This window comes from Paralichthys olivaceus, chromosome 5 (genome assembly GCF_024713975.1).
Source record: "Paralichthys olivaceus isolate ysfri-2021 chromosome 5, ASM2471397v2, whole genome shotgun sequence".
Taxonomy (NCBI): Eukaryota; Metazoa; Chordata; class Actinopteri; order Pleuronectiformes; family Paralichthyidae; genus Paralichthys; species Paralichthys olivaceus.
Window position 1 is genome coordinate 22,595,714 of NC_091097.1, and position 19,971 is coordinate 22,615,684.

Sequence of the window (19,971 nt, forward strand, 5' to 3'; positions counted from 1 at the left end):
CAAAGGAAAAAAGAATATGGAACCCTCACATCATCACTGAAAGGTGAAAGTGAGCATTCATCAGATTTGTTTCTAATCAAAACACTACTTTATTCATGTTTTATTAACATATCATTTTCAAATTGTCTTATTTGGAGAGAGCGATGAAAGAGCAGGGAGTTTACTCTGCATCAGGGAAACAACTGGATATGAAACACTGACAATATTGCTGAAGGTCATTTTTGAAAATTGTAATGATTTTTTTCTTGCAACGATATGACAAAATTGCACCTTGAGATTGATTTTGGAACAATTGACCCTCCTGCCCACCCACACCTCAAGATGCTATGGTTGCAAAGCAACAGAAGAACCATTGATGATGGTGATGATTCACATGTATAAAGGAGGTATTGTGGGTGGAGTTAATCGCTTACGGCCATACCACCCTGAACACGCCCGATCTCGGAAGCTAAGCAGGGTCGGGCCAGGTTAGTACTTGAATGGGAGACCGCCTGGGAATACCAGGTGCTGTAAGCTTTTTAGACTTTTCTTTGCAGAGGGCGCTGTTGCTGCTGCTTCAGAGGAGACACCTCTTGGAAAGAGCAGGAAAGACTGTTCATCAAAGGAAAAAAGAATATGGAACCCTCACATCATCACTGAAAGGTGAAAGTGAGCATTCATCAGATTTGTTTCTAATCAAAACACTACTTTATTCATGTTTTATTAACATATCATTTTCAAATTGTCTTATTTGGAGAGAGCGATGAAAGAGCAGGGAGTTTACTCTGCATCAGGGAAACAACTGGATATGAAACACTGACAATATTGCTGAAGGTCATTTTTGAAAATTGTAATGATTTTTTTCTTGCAACGATATGACAAAATTGCACCTTGAGATTGATTTTGGAACAATTGACCCTCCCGCCCACCCACACCTCAAGATGCTATGGTTGCAAAGCAACAGAAGAACCATTGATGATGGTGATGATTCACATGTATAAAGGAGGTATTGTGGGTGGAGTTAATCGCTTACGGCCATACCACCCTGAACACGCCCGATCTCGGAAGCTAAGCAGGGTCGGGCCTGGTTAGTACTTGAATGGGAGACCGCCTGGGAATACCAGGTGCTGTAAGCTTTTTAGACTTTTCTTTGCAGAGGGCGCTGTTGCTGCTGCTTCAGAGGAGACACCTCTTGGAAAGAGCAGGAAAGACTGTTCATCAAAGGAAAAAAGAATATGGAACCCTCACATCATCACTGAAAGGTGAAAGTGAGCATTCATCAGATTTGTTTCTAATCAAAACACTACTTTATTCATGTTTTATTAACATATCATTTTCAAATTGTCTTATTTGGAGAGAGCGATGAAAGAGCAGGGAGTTTACTCTGCATCAGGGAAACAACTAGATATGAAACACTGACAATATTGCTGAAGGTCATTTTTGAAAATTGTGATGATTTTTTTCTTGCAACGATATGCCAAAATTGCACCTTGAGATTGATTTTGGAACAATTGACCCTCCCGCCCACCCACACCTCAAGATGCTATGGTTGCAAAGCAACAGAAGAACCATTGATGATGGTGATGATTCACATGTATAAAGGAGGTATTGTGGGTGGAGTTAATCGCTTACGGCCATACCACCCTGAACACGCCCAATCTCGTCCGATCTCGGAAGCTAAGCAGGGTCGGGCCTGGTTAGTACTTGAATGGGAGACTGCCTGGGAATACCAGGTGCTGTTAGCTTTTTAGACTTTTCTTTGCAGAGGGCGCTGTTGCTGCTGCTTCAGAGGAGACACCTCTTGGAAAGAGCAGGAAAGACTGTTCATCAAAGGAAAAAAGAATATGGAACCCTCACATCATCACTGAAAGGTGAAAGTGAGCATTCATCAGATTTGTTTCTAATCAAAACACTACTTTATTCATGTTTTATTAACATATCATTTTCAAATTGTCTTATTTGGAGAGAGCGATGAAAGAGCAGGGAGTTTACTCTGCATCAGGGAAACAACTGGATATGAAACACTGACAATATTGCTGAAGGTCATTTTTGAAAATTGTGATGATTTTTTTCTTGCAACGATATGCCAAAATTGCACCTTGAGATTGATTTTGGAACAATTGACCCTCCCGCCCACCCACACCTCAAGATGCTATGGTTGCAAAGCAACAGAAGAACCATTGATGATGGTGATGATTCACATGTATAAAGGAGGTATTGTGGGTGGAGTTAATCGCTTACGGCCATACCACCCTGAACACGCCCGATCTCGGAAGCTAAGCAGGGTCGGGCCTGGTTAGTACTTGAATGGGAGACCGCCTGGGAATACCAGGTGCTGTAAGCTTTTTAGACTTTTCTTTGCAGAGGGCGCTGTTGCTGCTGCTTCAGAGGAGACACCTCTTGGAAAGAGCAGGAAAGACTGTTCATCAAAGGAAAAAAGAATATGGAACCCTCACATCATCACTGAAAGGTGAAAGTGAGCATTCATCAGATTTGTTTCTAATCAAAACACTACTTTATTCATGTTTTATTAACATATCATTTTCAAATTGTCTTATTTGGAGAGAGCGATGAAAGAGCAGGGAGTTTACTCTGCATCAGGGAAACAACTGGATATGAAACACTGACAATATTGCTGAAGGTCATTTTTGAAAATTGTGATGATTTTTTTCTTGCAACGATATGCCAAAATTGCACCTTGAGATTGATTTTGGAACAATTGACCCTCCCGCCCACCCACATCTCAAGATGCTATGGTTGCAAAGCAACAGAAGAACCATTGATGATGGTGATGATTCACATGTATAAAGGAGGTATTGTGGGTGGAGTTAATCGCTTACGGCCATACCACCCTGAACACGCCCGATCTCGGAAGCTAAGCAGGGTCGGGCCTGGTTAGTACTTGAATGGGAGACCGCCTGGGAATACCAGGTGCTGTAAGCTTTTTAGACTTTTCTTTGCAGAGGGCGCTGTTGCTGCTGCTTCAGAGGAGACACCTCTTGGAAAGAGCAGGAAAGACTGTTCATCAAAGGAAAAAAGAATATGGAACCCTCACATCATCACTGAAAGGTGAAAGTGAGCATTCATCAGATTTGTTTCTAATCAAAACACTACTTTATTCATGTTTTATTAACATATCATTTTCAAATTGTCTTATTTGGAGAGAGCGATGAAAGAGCAGGGAGTTTACTCTGCATCAGGGAAACAACTGGATATGAAACACTGACAATATTGCTGAAGGTCATTTTTGAAAATTGTAATGATTTTTTTCTTGCAACGATATGACAAAATTGCACCTTGAGATTGATTTTGGAACAATTGACCCTCCTGCCCACCCACACCTCAAGATGCTATGGTTGCAAAGCAACAGAAGAACCATTGATGATGGTGATGATTCACATGTATAAAGGAGGTATTGTGGGTGGAGTTAATCGCTTACGGCCATACCACCCTGAACACGCCCGATCTCGGAAGCTAAGCAGGGTCGGGCCAGGTTAGTACTTGAATGGGAGACCGCCTGGGAATACCAGGTGCTGTAAGCTTTTTAGACTTTTCTTTGCAGAGGGCGCTGTTGCTGCTGCTTCAGAGGAGACACCTCTTGGAAAGAGCAGGAAAGACTGTTCATCAAAGGAAAAAAGAATATGGAACCCTCACATCATCACTGAAAGGTGAAAGTGAGCATTCATCAGATTTGTTTCTAATCAAAACACTACTTTATTCATGTTTTATTAACATATCATTTTCAAATTGTCTTATTTGGAGAGAGCGATGAAAGAGCAGGGAGTTTACTCTGCATCAGGGAAACAACTGGATATGAAACACTGACAATATTGCTGAAGGTCATTTTTGAAAATTGTAATGATTTTTTTCTTGCAACGATATGACAAAATTGCACCTTGAGATTGATTTTGGAACAATTGACCCTCCCGCCCACCCACACCTCAAGATGCTATGGTTGCAAAGCAACAGAAGAACCATTGATGATGGTGATGATTCACATGTATAAAGGAGGTATTGTGGGTGGAGTTAATCGCTTACGGCCATACCACCCTGAACACGCCCGATCTCGGAAGCTAAGCAGGGTCGGGCCTGGTTAGTACTTGAATGGGAGACCGCCTGGGAATACCAGGTGCTGTAAGCTTTTTAGACTTTTCTTTGCAGAGGGCGCTGTTGCTGCTGCTTCAGAGGAGACACCTCTTGGAAAGAGCAGGAAAGACTGTTCATCAAAGGAAAAAAGAATATGGAACCCTCACATCATCACTGAAAGGTGAAAGTGAGCATTCATCAGATTTGTTTCTAATCAAAACACTACTTTATTCATGTTTTATTAACATATCATTTTCAAATTGTCTTATTTGGAGAGAGCGATGAAAGAGCAGGGAGTTTACTCTGCATCAGGGAAACAACTAGATATGAAACACTGACAATATTGCTGAAGGTCATTTTTGAAAATTGTGATGATTTTTTTCTTGCAACGATATGCCAAAATTGCACCTTGAGATTGATTTTGGAACAATTGACCCTCCCGCCCACCCACACCTCAAGATGCTATGGTTGCAAAGCAACAGAAGAACCATTGATGATGGTGATGATTCACATGTATAAAGGAGGTATTGTGGGTGGAGTTAATCGCTTACGGCCATACCACCCTGAACACGCCCAATCTCGTCCGATCTCGGAAGCTAAGCAGGGTCGGGCCTGGTTAGTACTTGAATGGGAGACTGCCTGGGAATACCAGGTGCTGTTAGCTTTTTAGACTTTTCTTTGCAGAGGGCGCTGTTGCTGCTGCTTCAGAGGAGACACCTCTTGGAAAGAGCAGGAAAGACTGTTCATCAAAGGAAAAAAGAATATGGAACCCTCACATCATCACTGAAAGGTGAAAGTGAGCATTCATCAGATTTGTTTCTAATCAAAACACTACTTTATTCATGTTTTATTAACATATCATTTTCAAATTGTCTTATTTGGAGAGAGCGATGAAAGAGCAGGGAGTTTACTCTGCATCAGGGAAACAACTGGATATGAAACACTGACAATATTGCTGAAGGTCATTTTTGAAAATTGTGATGATTTTTTTCTTGCAACGATATGCCAAAATTGCACCTTGAGATTGATTTTGGAACAATTGACCCTCCCGCCCACCCACACCTCAAGATGCTATGGTTGCAAAGCAACAGAAGAACCATTGATGATGGTGATGATTCACATGTATAAAGGAGGTATTGTGGGTGGAGTTAATCGCTTACGGCCATACCACCCTGAACACGCCCGATCTCGGAAGCTAAGCAGGGTCGGGCCTGGTTAGTACTTGAATGGGAGACCGCCTGGGAATACCAGGTGCTGTAAGCTTTTTAGACTTTTCTTTGCAGAGGGCGCTGTTGCTGCTGCTTCAGAGGAGACACCTCTTGGAAAGAGCAGGAAAGACTGTTCATCAAAGGAAAAAAGAATATGGAACCCTCACATCATCACTGAAAGGTGAAAGTGAGCATTCATCAGATTTGTTTCTAATCAAAACACTACTTTATTCATGTTTTATTAACATATCATTTTCAAATTGTCTTATTTGGAGAGAGCGATGAAAGAGCAGGGAGTTTACTCTGCATCAGGGAAACAACTGGATATGAAACACTGACAATATTGCTGAAGGTCATTTTTGAAAATTGTGATGATTTTTTTCTTGCAACGATATGCCAAAATTGCACCTTGAGATTGATTTTGGAACAATTGACCCTCCCGCCCACCCACACCTCAAGATGCTATGGTTGCAAAGCAACAGAAGAACCATTGATGATGGTGATGATTCACATGTATAAAGGAGGTATTGTGGGTGGAGTTAATCGCTTACGGCCATACCACCCTGAACACGCCCGATCTCGGAAGCTAAGCAGGGTCGGGCCTGGTTAGTACTTGAATGGGAGACCGCCTGGGAATACCAGGTGCTGTAAGCTTTTTAGACTTTTCTTTGCAGAGGGCGCTGTTGCTGCTGCTTCAGAGGAGACACCTCTTGGAAAGAGCAGGAAAGACTGTTCATCAAAGGAAAAAAGAATATGGAACCCTCACATCATCACTGAAAGGTGAAAGTGAGCATTCATCAGATTTGTTTCTAATCAAAACACTACTTTATTCATGTTTTATTAACATATCATTTTCAAATTGTCTTATTTGGAGAGAGCGATGAAAGAGCAGGGAGTTTACTCTGCATCAGGGAAACAACTGGATATGAAACACTGACAATATTGCTGAAGGTCATTTTTGAAAATTGTGATGATTTTTTTCTTGCAACGATATGCCAAAATTGCACCTTGAGATTGATTTTGGAACAATTGACCCTCCCGCCCACCCACACCTCAAGATGCTATGGTTGCAAAGCAACAGAAGAACCATTGATGATGGTGATGATTCACATGTATAAAGGAGGTATTGTGGGTGGAGTTAATCGCTTACGGCCATACCACCCTGAACACGCCCGATCTCGGAAGCTAAGCAGGGTCGGGCCTGGTTAGTACTTGAATGGGAGACCGCCTGGGAATACCAGGTGCTGTAAGCTTTTTAGACTTTTCTTTGCAGAGGGCGCTGTTGCTGCTGCTTCAGAGGAGACACCTCTTGGAAAGAGCAGGAAAGACTGTTCATCAAAGGAAAAAAGAATATGGAACCCTCACATCATCACTGAAAGGTGAAAGTGAGCATTCATCAGATTTGTTTCTAATCAAAACACTACTTTATTCATGTTTTATTAACATATCATTTTCAAATTGTCTTATTTGGAGAGAGCGATGAAAGAGCAGGGAGTTTACTCTGCATCAGGGAAACAACTGGATATGAAACACTGACAATATTGCTGAAGGTCATTTTTGAAAATTGTGATGATTTTTTTCTTGCAACGATATGCCAAAATTGCACCTTGAGATTGATTTTGGAACAATTGACCCTCCCGCCCACCCACACCTCAAGATGCTATGGTTGCAAAGCAACAGAAGAACCATTGATGATGGTGATGATTCACATGTATAAAGGAGGTATTGTGGGTGGAGTTAATCGCTTACAGCCATACCACCCTGAACACGCCCGATCTCGGAAGCTAAGCAGGGTCGGGCCTGGTTAGTACTTGAATGGGAGACCGCCTGGGAATACCAGGTGCTGTAAGCTTTTTAGACTTTTCTTTGCAGAGGGCGCTGTTGCTGCTGCTTCAGAGGAGACACCTCTTGGAAAGAGCAGGAAAGACTGTTCATCAAAGGAAAAAAGAATATGGAACCCTCACATCATCACTGAAAGGTGAAAGTGAGCATTCATCAGATTTGTTTCTAATCAAAACACTACTTTATTCATGTTTTATTAACATATCATTTTCAAATTGTCTTATTTGGAGAGAGCGATGAAAGAGCAGGGAGTTTACTCTGCATCAGGGAAACAACTGGATATGAAACACTGACAATATTGCTGAAGGTCATTTTTGAAAATTGTGATGATTTTTTTCTTGCAACGATATGCCAAAATTGCACCTTGAGATTGATTTTGGAACAATTGACCCTCCCGCCCACCCACACCTCAAGATGCTATGGTTGCAAAGCAACAGAAGAACCATTGATGATGGTGATGATTCACATGTATAAAGGAGGTATTGTGGGTGGAGTTAATCGCTTACGGCCATACCACCCTGAACACGCCCGATCTCGGAAGCTAAGCAGGGTCGGGCCTGGTTAGTACTTGAATGGGAGACCGCCTGGGAATACCAGGTGCTGTAAGCTTTTTTGACTTTTCTTTGCAGAGGGCGCTGTTGCTGCTGCTTCAGAGGAGACACCTCTTGGAAAGAGCAGGAAAGACTGTTCATCAAAGGAAAAAAGAATATGGAACCCTCACATCATCACTGAAAGGTGAAAGTGAGCATTCATCAGATTTGTTTCTAATCAAAACACTACTTTATTCATGTTTTATTAACATATCATTTTCAAATTGACTTATTTGGAGAGAGCGATGAAAGAGCAGGGAGTTTACTCTGCATCAGGGAAACAACTGGATATGAAACACTGACAATATTGCTGAAGGTCATTTTTGAAAATTGTGATGATTTTTTTCTTGCAACGATATGCCAAAATTGCACCTTGAGATTGATTTTGGAACAATTGACCCTCCCGCCCACCCACACCTCAAGATGCTATGGTTGCAAAGCAACAGAAGAACCATTGATGATGGTGATGATTCACATGTATAAAGGAGGTATTGTGGGTGGAGTTAATCGCTTACGGCCATACCACCCTGAACACGCCCGATCTCATCCGATCTCGGAAGCTAAGCAGGGTGGGGCCTGGTTAGTACTTGAATGGGAGACCGCCTGGGAATACCAGGTGCTGTAAGCTTTTTAGACTTTTCTTTGCAGAGGGCGCTGTTGCTGCTGCTTCAGAGGAGACACCTCTTGGAAAGAGCAGGAAAGACTGTTCATCAAAGGAAAAAAGAATATGGAACCCTCACATCATCACTGAAAGGTGAAAGTGAGCATTCATCAGATTTGTTTCTAATCAAAACACTACTTTATTCATGTTTTATTAACATATCATTTTCAAATTGTCTTATTTGGAGAGAGCGATGAAAGAGCAGGGAGTTTACTCTGCATCAGGGAAACAACTGGATATGAAACACTGACAATATTGCTGAAGGTCATTTTTGAAAATTGTGATGATTTTTTTCTTGCAACGATATGCCAAAATTGCACCTTGAGATTGATTTTGGAACAATTGACCCTCCCGCCCACCCACACCTCAAGATGCTATGGTTGCAAAGCAACAGAAGAACCATTGATGATGGTGATGATTCACATGTATAAAGGAGGTATTGTGGGTGGAGTTAATCGCTTACGGCCATACCACCCTGAACACGCCCGATCTCGGAAGCTAAGCAGGGTCGGGCCTGGTTAGTACTTGAATGGGAGACTGCCTGAGAATACCAGGTGCTGTTAGCTTTTTAGACTTTTCTTTGCAGAGGGCGCTGTTGCTGCTGCTTCAGAGGAGACACCTCTTGGAAAGAGCAGGAAAGACTGTTCATCAAAGGAAAAAAGAATATGGAACCCTCACATCATCACTGAAAGGTGAAAGTGAGCATTCATCAGATTTGTTTCTAATCAAAACACTACTTTATTCATGTTTTATTAACATATCATTTTCAAATTGTCTTATTTGGAGAGAGCGATGAAAGAGCAGGGAGTTTACTCTGCATCAGGGAAACAACTGGATATGAAACACTGACAATATTGCTGAAGGTCATTTTTGAAAATTGTAATGATTTTTTTCTTGCAACGATATGACAAAATTGCACCTTGAGATTGATTTTGGAACAATTGACCCTCCCGCCCACCCACATCTCAAGATGCTATGGTTGCAAAGCAACAGAAGAACCATTGATGATGGTGATGATTCACATGTATAAAGGAGGTATTGTGGGTGGAGTTAATCGCTTACGGCCATACCACCCTGAACACGCCCAATCTCATCCGATCTCGGAAGCTAAGCAGGGTCGGGCCTGGTTAGTACTTGAATGGGAGACTGCCTGAGAATACCAGGTGCTGTTAGCTTTTTAGACTTTTCTTTGCAGAGGGCGCTGTTGCTGCTGCTTCAGAGGAGACACCTCTTGGAAAGAGCAGGAAAGACTGTTCATCAAAGGAAAAAAGAATATGGAACCCTCACATCATCACTGAAAGGTGAAAGTGAGCATTCATCAGATTTGTTTCTAATCAAAACACTACTTTATTCATGTTTTATTAACATATCATTTTCAAATTGTCTTATTTGGAGAGAGCGATGAAAGAGCAGGGAGTTTACTCTGCATCAGGGAAACAACTGGATATGAAACACTGACAATATTGCTGAAGGTCATTTTTGAAAATTGTAATGATTTTTTTCTTGCAACGATATGACAAAATTGCACCTTGAGATTGATTTTGGAACAATTGACCCTCCCGCCCACCCACATCTCAAGATGCTATGGTTGCAAAGCAACAGAAGAACCATTGATGATGGTGATGATTCACATGTATAAAGGAGGTATTGTGGGTGGAGTTAATCGCTTACGGCCATACCACCCTGAACACGCCCAATCTCATCCGATCTCGGAAGCTAAGCAGGGTCGGGCCTGGTTAGTACTTGAATGGGAGACCGCCTGGGAATACCAGGTGCTGTAAGCTTTTTAGACTTTTCTTTGCAGAGGGCGCTGTTGCTGCTGCTTCAGAGGAGACACCTCTTGGAAAGAGCAGGAAAGACTGTTCATCAAAGGAAAAAAGAATATGGAACCCTCACATCATCACTGAAAGGTGAAAGTGAGCATTCATCAGATTTGTTTCTAATCAAAACACTACTTTATTCATGTTTTATTAACATATCATTTTCAAATTGTCTTATTTGGAGAGAGCAATGAAAGAGCAGGGAGTTTACTCTGCATCAGGGAAACAACTGGATATGAAACACTGACAATATTGCTGAAGGTCATTTTTGAAAATTGTGATGATTTTTTTCTTGCAACGATATGCCAAAATTGCACCTTGAGATTGATTTTGGAACAATTGACCCTCCCGCCCACCCACACCTCAAGATGCTATGGTTGCAAAGCAACAGAAGAACCATTGATGATGGTGATGATTCACATGTATAAAGGAGGTATTGTGGGTGGAGTTAATCGCTTACGGCCATACCACCCTGAACACGCCCGATCTCGGAAGCTAAGCAGGGTCGGGCCTGGTTAGTACTTGAATGGGAGACCGCCTGGGAATACCAGGTGCTGTAAGCTTTTTAGACTTTTCTTTGCAGAGGGCGCTGTTGCTGCTGCTTCAGAGGAGACACCTCTTGGAAAGAGCAGGAAAGACTGTTCATCAAAGGAAAAAAGAATATGGAACCCTCACATCATCACTGAAAGGTGAAAGTGAGCATTCATCAGATTTGTTTCTAATCAAAACACTACTTTATTCATGTTTTATTAACATATCATTTTCAAATTGTCTTATTTGGAGAGAGCGATGAAAGAGCAGGGAGTTTACTCTGCATCAGGGAAACAACTGGATATGAAACACTGACAATATTGCTGAAGGTCATTTTTGAAAATTGTAATGATTTTTTTCTTGCAACGATATGACAAAATTGCACCTTGAGATTGATTTTGGAACAATTGACCCTCCCGCCCACCCACACCTCAAGATGCTATGGTTGCAAAGCAACAGAAGAACCATTGATGATGGTGATGATTCACATGTATAAAGGAGGTATTGTGGGTGGAGTTAATCGCTTACGGCCATACCACCCTGAACACGCCCGATCTCGTCCGATCTCGGAAGCTAAGCAGGGTCGGGCCTGGTTAGTACTTGAATGGGAGACTGCCTGGGAATACCAGGTGCTGTTAGCTTTTTAGACTTTTCTTTGCAGAGGGCGCTGTTGCTGCTGCTTCAGAGGAGACACCTCTTGGAAAGAGCAGGAAAGACTGTTCATCAAAGGAAAAAAGAATATGGAACCCTCACATCATCACTGAAAGGTGAAAGTGAGCATTCATCAGATTTGTTTCTAATCAAAACACTACTTTATTCATGTTTTATTAACATATCATTTTCAAATTGTCTTATTTGGAGAGAGCGATGAAAGAGCAGGGAGTTTACTCTGCATCAGGGAAACAACTGGATATGAAACACTGACAATATTGCTGAAGGTCATTTTTGAAAATTGTGATGATTTTTTTCTTGCAACGATATGCCAAAATTGCACCTTGAGATTGATTTTGGAACAATTGACCCTCCCGCCCACCCACACCTCAAGATGCTATGGTTGCAAAGCAACAGAAGAACCATTGATGATGGTGATGATTCACATGTATAAAGGAGGTATTGTGGGTGGAGTTAATCGCTTACGGCCATACCACCCTGAACACGCCCAATCTCATCCGATCTCGGAAGCTAAGCAGGGTCGGGCCTGGTTAGTACTTGAATGGGAGACCGCCTGGGAATACCAGGTGCTGTAAGCTTTTTAGACTTTTCTTTGCAGAGGGCGCTGTTGCTGCTGCTTCAGAGGAGACACCTCTTGGAAAGAGCAGGAAAGACTGTTCATCAAAGGAAAAAAGAATATGGAACCCTCACATCATCACTGAAAGGTGAAAGTGAGCATTCATCAGATTTGTTTCTAATCAAAACACTACTTTATTCATGTTTTATTAACATATCATTTTCAAATTGTCTTATTTGGAGAGAGCGATGAAAGAGCAGGGAGTTTACTCTGCATCAGGGAAACAACTGGATATGAAACACTGACAATATTGCTGAAGGTCATTTTTGAAAATTGTAATGATTTTTTTCTTGCAACGATATGACAAAATTGCACCTTGAGATTGATTTTGGAACAATTGACCCTCCCGCCCACCCACACCTCAAGATGCTATGGTTGCAAAGCAACAGAAGAACCATTGATGATGGTGATGATTCACATGTATAAAGGAGGTATTGTGGGTGGAGTTAATCGCTTACGGCCATACCACCCTGAACACGCCCGATCTCGTCCGATCTCGGAAGCTAAGCAGGGTCGGGCCTGGTTAGTACTTGAATGGGAGACTGCCTGGGAATACCAGGTGCTGTTAGCTTTTTAGACTTTTCTTTGCAGAGGGCGCTGTTGCTGCTGCTTCAGAGGAGACACCTCTTGGAAAGAGCAGGAAAGACTGTTCATCAAAGGAAAAAAGAATATGGAACCCTCACATCATCACTGAAAGGTGAAAGTGAGCATTCATCAGATTTGTTTCTAATCAAAACACTACTTTATTCATGTTTTATTAACATATCATTTTCAAATTGTCTTATTTGGAGAGAGCGATGAAAGAGCAGGGAGTTTACTCTGCATCAGGGAAACAACTGGATATGAAACACTGACAATATTGCTGAAGGTCATTTTTGAAAATTGTGATGATTTTTTTCTTGCAACGATATGCCAAAATTGCACCTTGAGATTGATTTTGGAACAATTGACCCTCCCGCCCACCCACACCTCAAGATGCTATGGTTGCAAAGCAACAGAAGAACCATTGATGATGGTGATGATTCACATGTATAAAGGAGGTATTGTGGGTGGAGTTAATCACTTACGGCCATACCACCCTGAACACGCCCAATCTCGTCCGATCTCGGAAGCTAAGCAGGGTCGGGCCTGGTTAGTACTTGAATGGGAGACTGCCTGAGAATACCAGGTGCTGTTAGCTTTTTAGACTTTTCTTTGCAGAGGGCGCTGTTGCTGCTGCTTCAGAGGAGACACCTCTTGGAAAGAGCAGGAAAGACTGTTCATCAAAGGAAAAAAGAATATGGAACCCTCACATCATCACTGAAAGGTGAAAGTGAGCATTCATCAGATTTGTTTCTAATCAAAACACTACTTTATTCATGTTTTATTAACATATCATTTTCAAATTGTCTTATTTGGAGAGAGCGATGAAAGAGCAGGGAGTTTACTCTGCATCAGGGAAACAACTGGATATGAAACACTGACAATATTGCTGAAGGTCATTTTTGAAAATTGTAATGATTTTTTTCTTGCAACGATATGACAAAATTGCACCTTGAGATTGATTTTGGAACAATTGACCCTCCCGCCCACCCACATCTCAAGATGCTATGGTTGCAAAGCAACAGAAGAACCATTGATGATGGTGATGATTCACATGTATAAAGGAGGTATTGTGGGTGGAGTTAATCGCTTACGGCCATACCACCCTGAACACGCCCAATCTCATCCGATCTCGGAAGCTAAGCAGGGTCGGGCCTGGTTAGTACTTGAATGGGAGACCGCCTGGGAATACCAGGTGCTGTAAGCTTTTTAGACTTTTCTTTGCAGAGGGCGCTGTTGCTGCTGCTTCAGAGGAGACACCTCTTGGAAAGAGCAGGAAAGACTGTTCATCAAAGGAAAAAAGAATATGGAACCCTCACATCATCACTGAAAGGTGAAAGTGAGCATTCATCAGATTTGTTTCTAATCAAAACACTACTTTATTCATGTTTTATTAACATATCATTTTCAAATTGTCTTATTTGGAGAGAGCAATGAAAGAGCAGGGAGTTTACTCTGCATCAGGGAAACAACTGGATATGAAACACTGACAATATTGCTGAAGGTCATTTTTGAAAATTGTGATGATTTTTTTCTTGCAACGATATGCCAAAATTGCACCTTGAGATTGATTTTGGAACAATTGACCCTCCCGCCCACCCACACCTCAAGATGCTATGGTTGCAAAGCAACAGAAGAACCATTGATGATGGTGATGATTCACATGTATAAAGGAGGTATTGTGGGTGGAGTTAATCGCTTACGGCCATACCACCCTGAACACGCCCGATCTCGGAAGCTAAGCAGGGTCGGGCCTGGTTAGTACTTGAATGGGAGACCGCCTGGGAATACCAGGTGCTGTAAGCTTTTTAGACTTTTCTTTGCAGAGGGCGCTGTTGCTGCTGCTTCAGAGGAGACACCTCTTGGAAAGAGCAGGAAAGACTGTTCATCAAAGGAAAAAAGAATATGGAACCCTCACATCATCACTGAAAGGTGAAAGTGAGCATTCATCAGATTTGTTTCTAATCAAAACACTACTTTATTCATGTTTTATTAACATATCATTTTCAAATTGTCTTATTTGGAGAGAGCGATGAAAGAGCAGGGAGTTTACTCTGCATCAGGGAAACAACTGGATATGAAACACTGACAATATTGCTGAAGGTCATTTTTGAAAATTGTAATGATTTTTTTCTTGCAACGATATGACAAAATTGCACCTTGAGATTGATTTTGGAACAATTGACCCTCCTGCCCACCCACACCTCAAGATGCTATGGTTGCAAAGCAACAGAAGAACCATTGATGATGGTGATGATTCACATGTATAAAGGAGGTATTGTGGGTGGAGTTAATCGCTTACGGCCATACCACCCTGAACACGCCCGATCTCGTCCGATCTCGGAAGCTAAGCAGGGTCGGGCCTGGTTAGTACTTGAATGGGAGACTGCCTGGGAATACCAGGTGCTGTTAGCTTTTTAGACTTTTCTTTGCAGAGGGCGCTGTTGCTGCTGCTTCAGAGGAGACACCTCTTGGAAAGAGCAGGAAAGACTGTTCATCAAAGGAAAAAAGAATATGGAACCCTCACATCATCACTGAAAGGTGAAAGTGAGCATTCATCAGATTTGTTTCTAATCAAAACACTACTTTATTCATGTTTTATTAACATATCATTTTCAAATTGTCTTATTTGGAGAGAGCGATGAAAGAGCAGGGAGTTTACTCTGCATCAGGGAAACAACTGGATATGAAACACTGACAATATTGCTGAAGGTCATTTTTGAAAATTGTAATGATTTTTTTCTTGCAACGATATGCCAAAATTGCACCTTGAGATTGATTTTGGAACAATTGACCCTCCCGCCCACCCACATCTCAAGATGCTATGGTTGCAAAGCAACAGAAGAACCATTGATGATGGTGATGATTCACATGTATAAAGGAGGTATTGTGGGTGGAGTTAATCGCTTACGGCCATACCACCCTGAACACGCCCAATCTCATCCGATCTCGGAAGCTAAGCAGGGTCGGGCCTGGTTAGTACTTGAATGGGAGACCGCCTGGGAATACCAGGTGCTGTAAGCTTTTTAGACTTTTCTTTGCAGAGGGCGCTGTTGCTGCTGCTTCAGAGGAGACACCTCTTGGAAAGAGCAGGAAAGACTGTTCATCAAAGGAAAAAAGAATATGGAACCCTCACATCATCACTGAAAGGTGAAAGTGAGCATTCATCAGATTTGTTTCTAATCAAAACACTACTTTATTCATGTTTTATTAACATATCATTTTCAAATTGTCTTATTTGGAGAGAGCGATGAAAGAGCAGGGAGTTTACTCTGCATCAGGGAAACAACTGGATATGAAACACTGACAATATTGCTGAAGGTCATTTTTGAAAATTGTGATGATTTTTTTCTTGCAACGATATGCCAAAATTGCACCTTGAGATTGATTTTGGAACAATTGACCCTCCCGCCCACCCACACCTCAAGATGCTATGGTTGCAAAGCAACAGAAGAACCATTGATGATGGTGATGATTCACATGTATAAAGGAGGTATTGTGGGTGGAGTTAATCGCTTACGGCCATACCACCCTGAACACGCCCGATCTCGTCCGATCTCGGAAGCTAAGCAGGGTCGGGCCTGGTTAGTACTTGAATGGGAGACCACCTGGGAATACCAGGTGCTGTAAGCTTTTTAGACTTTTCTTTGCAGAGGGCGCTGTTGCTGCTGCTTCAGAGGAGACACCTCTTGGAAAGAGCAGGAAAGACTGTTCATCAAAGGAAAAAAGAATATGGAACCCTCACATCATCACTGAAAGGTGAAAGTGAACATTCATCAGATTTGTTTCTAATCAAAACACTACTTTATTCATGTTTTATTAACATATCATTTTCAAATTGTCTTATTTGGAGAGAGCGATGAAAGAGCAGGGAGTTTACTCTGCATCAGGGAAACAACTGGATATGAAACACTGACAATATTGCTGAAGGTCATTTTTGAAAATTGTAATGATTTTTTTCTTGCAACGATATGCCAAAATTGCACCTTGAGATTGATTTTGGAACAATTGACCCTCCCGCCCACCCACACCTCAAGATGCTATGGTTGCAAAGCAACAGAAGAACCATTGATGATGGTGATGATTCACATGTATAAAGGAGGTATTGTGGGTGGAGTTAATCGCTTACGGCCATACCACCCTGAACACGCCCGATCTCGGAAGCTAAGCAGGGTCGGGCCTGGTTAGTACTTGAATGGGAGACCGCCTGGGAATACCAGGTGCTGTAAGCTTTTTAGACTTTTCTTTGCAGAGGGCGCTGTTGCTGCTGCTTCAGAGGAGACACCTCTTGGAAAGAGCAGGAAAGACTGTTCATCAAAGGAAAAAAGAATATGGAACCCTCACATCATCACTGAAAGGTGAAAGTGAGCATTCATCAGATTTGTTTCTAATCAAAACACTACTTTATTCATGTTTTATTAACATATCATTTTCAAATTGTCTTATTTGGAGAGAGCGATGAAAGAGCAGGGAGTTTACTCTGCATCAGGGAAACAACTGGATATGAAACACTGACAATATTGCTGAAGGTCATTTTTGAAAATTGTAATGATTTTTTTCTTGCAACGATATGCCAAAATTGCACCTTGAGATTGATTTTGGAACAATTGACCCTCCCGCCCACCCACATCTCAAGATGCTATGGTTGCAAAGCAACAGAAGAACCATTGATGATGGTGATGATTCACATGTATAAAGGAGGTATTGTGGGTGGAGTTAATCGCTTACGGCCATACCACCCTGAACACGCCCAATCTCGTCCGATCTCGGAAGCTAAGCAGGGTCGGGCCTGGTTAGTACTTGAATGGGAGACTGCCTGGGAATACCAGGTGCTGTTAGCTTTTTAGACTTTTCTTTGCAGAGGGCGCTGTTGCTGCTGCTTCAGAGGAGACACCTCTTGGAAAGAGCAGGAAAGACTGTTCATCAAAGGAAAAAAGAATATGGAACCCTCACATCATCACTGAAAGGTGAAAGTGAGCATTCATCAGATTTGTTTCTAATCAAAACACTACTTTATTCATGTTTTATTAACATATCATTTTCAAATTGTCTTATTTGGAGAGAGCGATGAAAGAGCAGGGAGTTTACTCTGCATCAGGGAAACAACTGGATATGAAACACTGACAATATTGCTGAAGGTCATTTTTGAAAATTGTAATGATTTTTTTCTTGCAACGATATGCCAAAATTGCACCTTGAGATTGATTTTGGAACAATTGACCCTCCCGCCCACCCACATCTCAAGATGCTATGGTTGCAAAGCAACAGAAGAACCATTGATGATGGTGATGATTCACATGTATAAAGGAGGTATTGTGGGTGGAGTTAATCGCTTACGGCCATACCACCCTGAACACGCCCAATCTCGTCCGATCTCGGAAGCTAAGCAGGGTCGGGCCTGGTTAGTACTTGAATGGGAGACTGCCTGGGAATACCAGGTGCTGTTAGCTTTTTAGACTTTTCTTTGCAGAGGGCGCTGTTGCTGCTGCTTCAGAGGAGACACCTCTTGGAAAGAGCAGGAAAGACTGTTCATCAAAGGAAAAAAGAATATGGAACCCTCACATCATCACTGAAAGGTGAAAGTGAGCATTCATCAGATTTGTTTCTAATCAAAACACTACTTTATTCATGTTTTATTAACATATCATTTTCAAATTGTCTTATTTGGAGAGAGCGATGAAAGAGCAGGGAGTTTACTCTGCATCAGGGAAACAACTGGATATGAAACACTGACAATATTGCTGAAGGTCATTTTTGAAAATTGTAATGATTTTTTTCTTGCAACGATATGACAAAATTGCACCTTGAGATTGATTTTGGAACAATTGACCCTCCCGCCCACCCACACCTCAAGATGCTATGGTTGCAAAGCAACAGAAGAACCATTGATGATGGTGATGATTCACATGTATAAAGGAGGTATTGTGGGTGGAGTTAATCGCTTACGGCCATACCACCCTGAACACGCCCGATCTCGTCCGATCTCGGAAGCTAAGCAGGGTCGGGCCTGGTTAGTACTTGAATGGGAGACCGCCTGGGAATACCAGGTGCTGTTAGCTTTTTAGACTTTTCTTTGCAGAGGGCGCTGTTGCTGCTGCTTCAGAGGAGACACCTCTTGGAAAGAGCAGGAAAGACTGTTCATCAAAGGAAAAACGAATATGGAACCCTCACATCATCACTGAAAGGTGAAAGTGAGCATTCATCAGATTTGTTTCTAATCAAAACACTACTTTATTCATGTTTTATTAACATATCATTTTCAAATTGTCTTATTTGGAGAGAGCGATGAAAGAGCAGGGAGTTTACTCTGCATCAGGGAAACAACTGGATATGAAACACTGACAATATTGCTGAAGGTCATTTTTGAAAATTGTAATGATTTTTTTCTTGCAACGATATGCCAAAATTGCACCTTGAGATTGATTTTGGAACAATTGACCCTCCCGCCCACCCACACCTCAAGATGCTATGGTTGCAAAGCAACAGAAGAACCATTGATGATGGTGATGATTCACATGTATAAAGGAGGTATTGTGGGTGGAGTTAATCGCTTACGGCCATACCACCCTGAACACGCCCGATCTCGGAAGCTAAGCAGGGTCGGGCCTGGTTAGTACTTGAATGGGAGACCGCCTGGGAATACCAGGTGCTGTAAGCTTTTTAGACTTTTCTTTGCAGAGGGCGCTGTTGCTGCTGCTTCAGAGGAGACACCTCTTGGAAAGAGCAGGAAAGACTGTTCATCAAAGGAAAAAAGAATATGGAACCCTCACATCATCACTGAAAGGTGAAAGTGAGCATTCATCAGATTTGTTTCTAATCAAAACACTACTTTATTCATGTTTTATTAACATATCATTTTCAAATTGTCTTATTTGGAGAGAGCGATGAAAGAGCAGGGAGTTTACTCTGCATCAGGGAAACAACTGGATATGAAACACTGACAATATTGCTGAAGGTCATTTTTGAAAATTGTAATGATTTTTTTCTTGCAACGATATGACAAAATTGCACCTTGAGATTGATTTTGGAACAATTGACCCTCCCGCCCACCCACACCTCAAGATGCTATGGTTGCAAAGCAACAGAAGAACCATTGATGATGGTGATGATTCACATGTATAAAGGAGGTATTGTGGGTGGAGTTAATCGCTTACGGCCATACCACCCTGAACACGCCCGATCTCGTCCGATCTCGGAAGCTAAGCAGGGTCGGGCCTGGTTAGTACTTGAATGGGAGACTGCCTGGGAATACCAGGTGCTGTTAGCTTTTTAGACTTTTCTTTGCAGAGGGCGCTGTTGCTGCTGCTTCAGAGGAGACACCTCTTGGAAAGAGCAGGAAAGACTGTTCATCAAAGGAAAAAAGAATATGGAACCCTCACATCAT

General features: G+C 42.0%; 17 non-coding genes and 16 pseudogenes across 17 annotated transcripts; all 33 read left to right on the forward strand.

Annotated features, from left to right (window-relative positions):
* The first annotated feature begins 407 nt into the window (after window positions 1–407).
* On the forward strand, window positions 408–516 carry LOC138409471 (5S ribosomal RNA; annotated as a pseudogene).
* A 490-nt stretch (window positions 517–1,006) lies between these two features.
* Window positions 1,007–1,115, forward strand: LOC138409552 (5S ribosomal RNA; annotated as a pseudogene).
* A 490-nt stretch (window positions 1,116–1,605) lies between these two features.
* On the forward strand, window positions 1,606–1,724 carry LOC138409297 (5S ribosomal RNA). The gene has a single exon (XR_011242617.1). It is a non-coding gene; the product is annotated as a 5S ribosomal RNA (ribosomal RNA).
* Window positions 1,725–2,214: 490 nt separating this feature from the next.
* LOC138409553 (5S ribosomal RNA) lies at window positions 2,215–2,323 on the forward strand (annotated as a pseudogene).
* A 490-nt stretch (window positions 2,324–2,813) lies between these two features.
* LOC138409554 (5S ribosomal RNA) lies at window positions 2,814–2,922 on the forward strand (annotated as a pseudogene).
* Window positions 2,923–3,412: 490 nt separating this feature from the next.
* Window positions 3,413–3,521, forward strand: LOC138409473 (5S ribosomal RNA; annotated as a pseudogene).
* A 490-nt stretch (window positions 3,522–4,011) lies between these two features.
* Window positions 4,012–4,120, forward strand: LOC138409555 (5S ribosomal RNA; annotated as a pseudogene).
* Window positions 4,121–4,610: 490 nt separating this feature from the next.
* LOC138409298 (5S ribosomal RNA) lies at window positions 4,611–4,729 on the forward strand. The gene has a single exon (XR_011242618.1). It is a non-coding gene; the product is annotated as a 5S ribosomal RNA (ribosomal RNA).
* A 490-nt stretch (window positions 4,730–5,219) lies between these two features.
* On the forward strand, window positions 5,220–5,328 carry LOC138409556 (5S ribosomal RNA; annotated as a pseudogene).
* Window positions 5,329–5,818: 490 nt separating this feature from the next.
* Window positions 5,819–5,927, forward strand: LOC138409557 (5S ribosomal RNA; annotated as a pseudogene).
* A 490-nt stretch (window positions 5,928–6,417) lies between these two features.
* On the forward strand, window positions 6,418–6,526 carry LOC138409558 (5S ribosomal RNA; annotated as a pseudogene).
* Window positions 6,527–7,016: 490 nt separating this feature from the next.
* On the forward strand, window positions 7,017–7,125 carry LOC138409589 (5S ribosomal RNA; annotated as a pseudogene).
* A 490-nt stretch (window positions 7,126–7,615) lies between these two features.
* LOC138409559 (5S ribosomal RNA) lies at window positions 7,616–7,724 on the forward strand (annotated as a pseudogene).
* Window positions 7,725–8,214: 490 nt separating this feature from the next.
* LOC138410160 (5S ribosomal RNA) lies at window positions 8,215–8,333 on the forward strand. The gene has a single exon (XR_011242956.1). It is a non-coding gene; the product is annotated as a 5S ribosomal RNA (ribosomal RNA).
* A 490-nt stretch (window positions 8,334–8,823) lies between these two features.
* On the forward strand, window positions 8,824–8,932 carry LOC138409860 (5S ribosomal RNA; annotated as a pseudogene).
* Window positions 8,933–9,422: 490 nt separating this feature from the next.
* LOC138409286 (5S ribosomal RNA) lies at window positions 9,423–9,541 on the forward strand. The gene has a single exon (XR_011242606.1). It is a non-coding gene; the product is annotated as a 5S ribosomal RNA (ribosomal RNA).
* A 490-nt stretch (window positions 9,542–10,031) lies between these two features.
* LOC138408767 (5S ribosomal RNA) lies at window positions 10,032–10,150 on the forward strand. The gene has a single exon (XR_011242086.1). It is a non-coding gene; the product is annotated as a 5S ribosomal RNA (ribosomal RNA).
* A 490-nt stretch (window positions 10,151–10,640) lies between these two features.
* LOC138409560 (5S ribosomal RNA) lies at window positions 10,641–10,749 on the forward strand (annotated as a pseudogene).
* Window positions 10,750–11,239: 490 nt separating this feature from the next.
* On the forward strand, window positions 11,240–11,358 carry LOC138409033 (5S ribosomal RNA). The gene has a single exon (XR_011242354.1). It is a non-coding gene; the product is annotated as a 5S ribosomal RNA (ribosomal RNA).
* A 490-nt stretch (window positions 11,359–11,848) lies between these two features.
* On the forward strand, window positions 11,849–11,967 carry LOC138408768 (5S ribosomal RNA). Its single transcript, XR_011242087.1, has one exon. It is a non-coding gene; the product is annotated as a 5S ribosomal RNA (ribosomal RNA).
* A 490-nt stretch (window positions 11,968–12,457) lies between these two features.
* Window positions 12,458–12,576, forward strand: LOC138409034 (5S ribosomal RNA). The gene has a single exon (XR_011242355.1). It is a non-coding gene; the product is annotated as a 5S ribosomal RNA (ribosomal RNA).
* A 490-nt stretch (window positions 12,577–13,066) lies between these two features.
* On the forward strand, window positions 13,067–13,185 carry LOC138409397 (5S ribosomal RNA). Its single transcript, XR_011242688.1, has one exon. It is a non-coding gene; the product is annotated as a 5S ribosomal RNA (ribosomal RNA).
* A 490-nt stretch (window positions 13,186–13,675) lies between these two features.
* LOC138408770 (5S ribosomal RNA) lies at window positions 13,676–13,794 on the forward strand. Its single transcript, XR_011242090.1, has one exon. It is a non-coding gene; the product is annotated as a 5S ribosomal RNA (ribosomal RNA).
* Window positions 13,795–14,284: 490 nt separating this feature from the next.
* Window positions 14,285–14,393, forward strand: LOC138409561 (5S ribosomal RNA; annotated as a pseudogene).
* A 490-nt stretch (window positions 14,394–14,883) lies between these two features.
* LOC138409035 (5S ribosomal RNA) lies at window positions 14,884–15,002 on the forward strand. The gene has a single exon (XR_011242356.1). It is a non-coding gene; the product is annotated as a 5S ribosomal RNA (ribosomal RNA).
* A 490-nt stretch (window positions 15,003–15,492) lies between these two features.
* Window positions 15,493–15,611, forward strand: LOC138408771 (5S ribosomal RNA). The gene has a single exon (XR_011242091.1). It is a non-coding gene; the product is annotated as a 5S ribosomal RNA (ribosomal RNA).
* A 490-nt stretch (window positions 15,612–16,101) lies between these two features.
* Window positions 16,102–16,220, forward strand: LOC138410166 (5S ribosomal RNA). Its single transcript, XR_011242962.1, has one exon. It is a non-coding gene; the product is annotated as a 5S ribosomal RNA (ribosomal RNA).
* A 490-nt stretch (window positions 16,221–16,710) lies between these two features.
* LOC138409563 (5S ribosomal RNA) lies at window positions 16,711–16,819 on the forward strand (annotated as a pseudogene).
* Window positions 16,820–17,309: 490 nt separating this feature from the next.
* On the forward strand, window positions 17,310–17,428 carry LOC138409299 (5S ribosomal RNA). The gene has a single exon (XR_011242619.1). It is a non-coding gene; the product is annotated as a 5S ribosomal RNA (ribosomal RNA).
* Window positions 17,429–17,918: 490 nt separating this feature from the next.
* LOC138409300 (5S ribosomal RNA) lies at window positions 17,919–18,037 on the forward strand. Its single transcript, XR_011242620.1, has one exon. It is a non-coding gene; the product is annotated as a 5S ribosomal RNA (ribosomal RNA).
* A 490-nt stretch (window positions 18,038–18,527) lies between these two features.
* On the forward strand, window positions 18,528–18,646 carry LOC138408594 (5S ribosomal RNA). The gene has a single exon (XR_011241913.1). It is a non-coding gene; the product is annotated as a 5S ribosomal RNA (ribosomal RNA).
* A 490-nt stretch (window positions 18,647–19,136) lies between these two features.
* LOC138409564 (5S ribosomal RNA) lies at window positions 19,137–19,245 on the forward strand (annotated as a pseudogene).
* A 490-nt stretch (window positions 19,246–19,735) lies between these two features.
* Window positions 19,736–19,854, forward strand: LOC138409037 (5S ribosomal RNA). Its single transcript, XR_011242358.1, has one exon. It is a non-coding gene; the product is annotated as a 5S ribosomal RNA (ribosomal RNA).
* The last annotated feature ends 117 nt before the right edge of the window (window positions 19,855–19,971 follow it).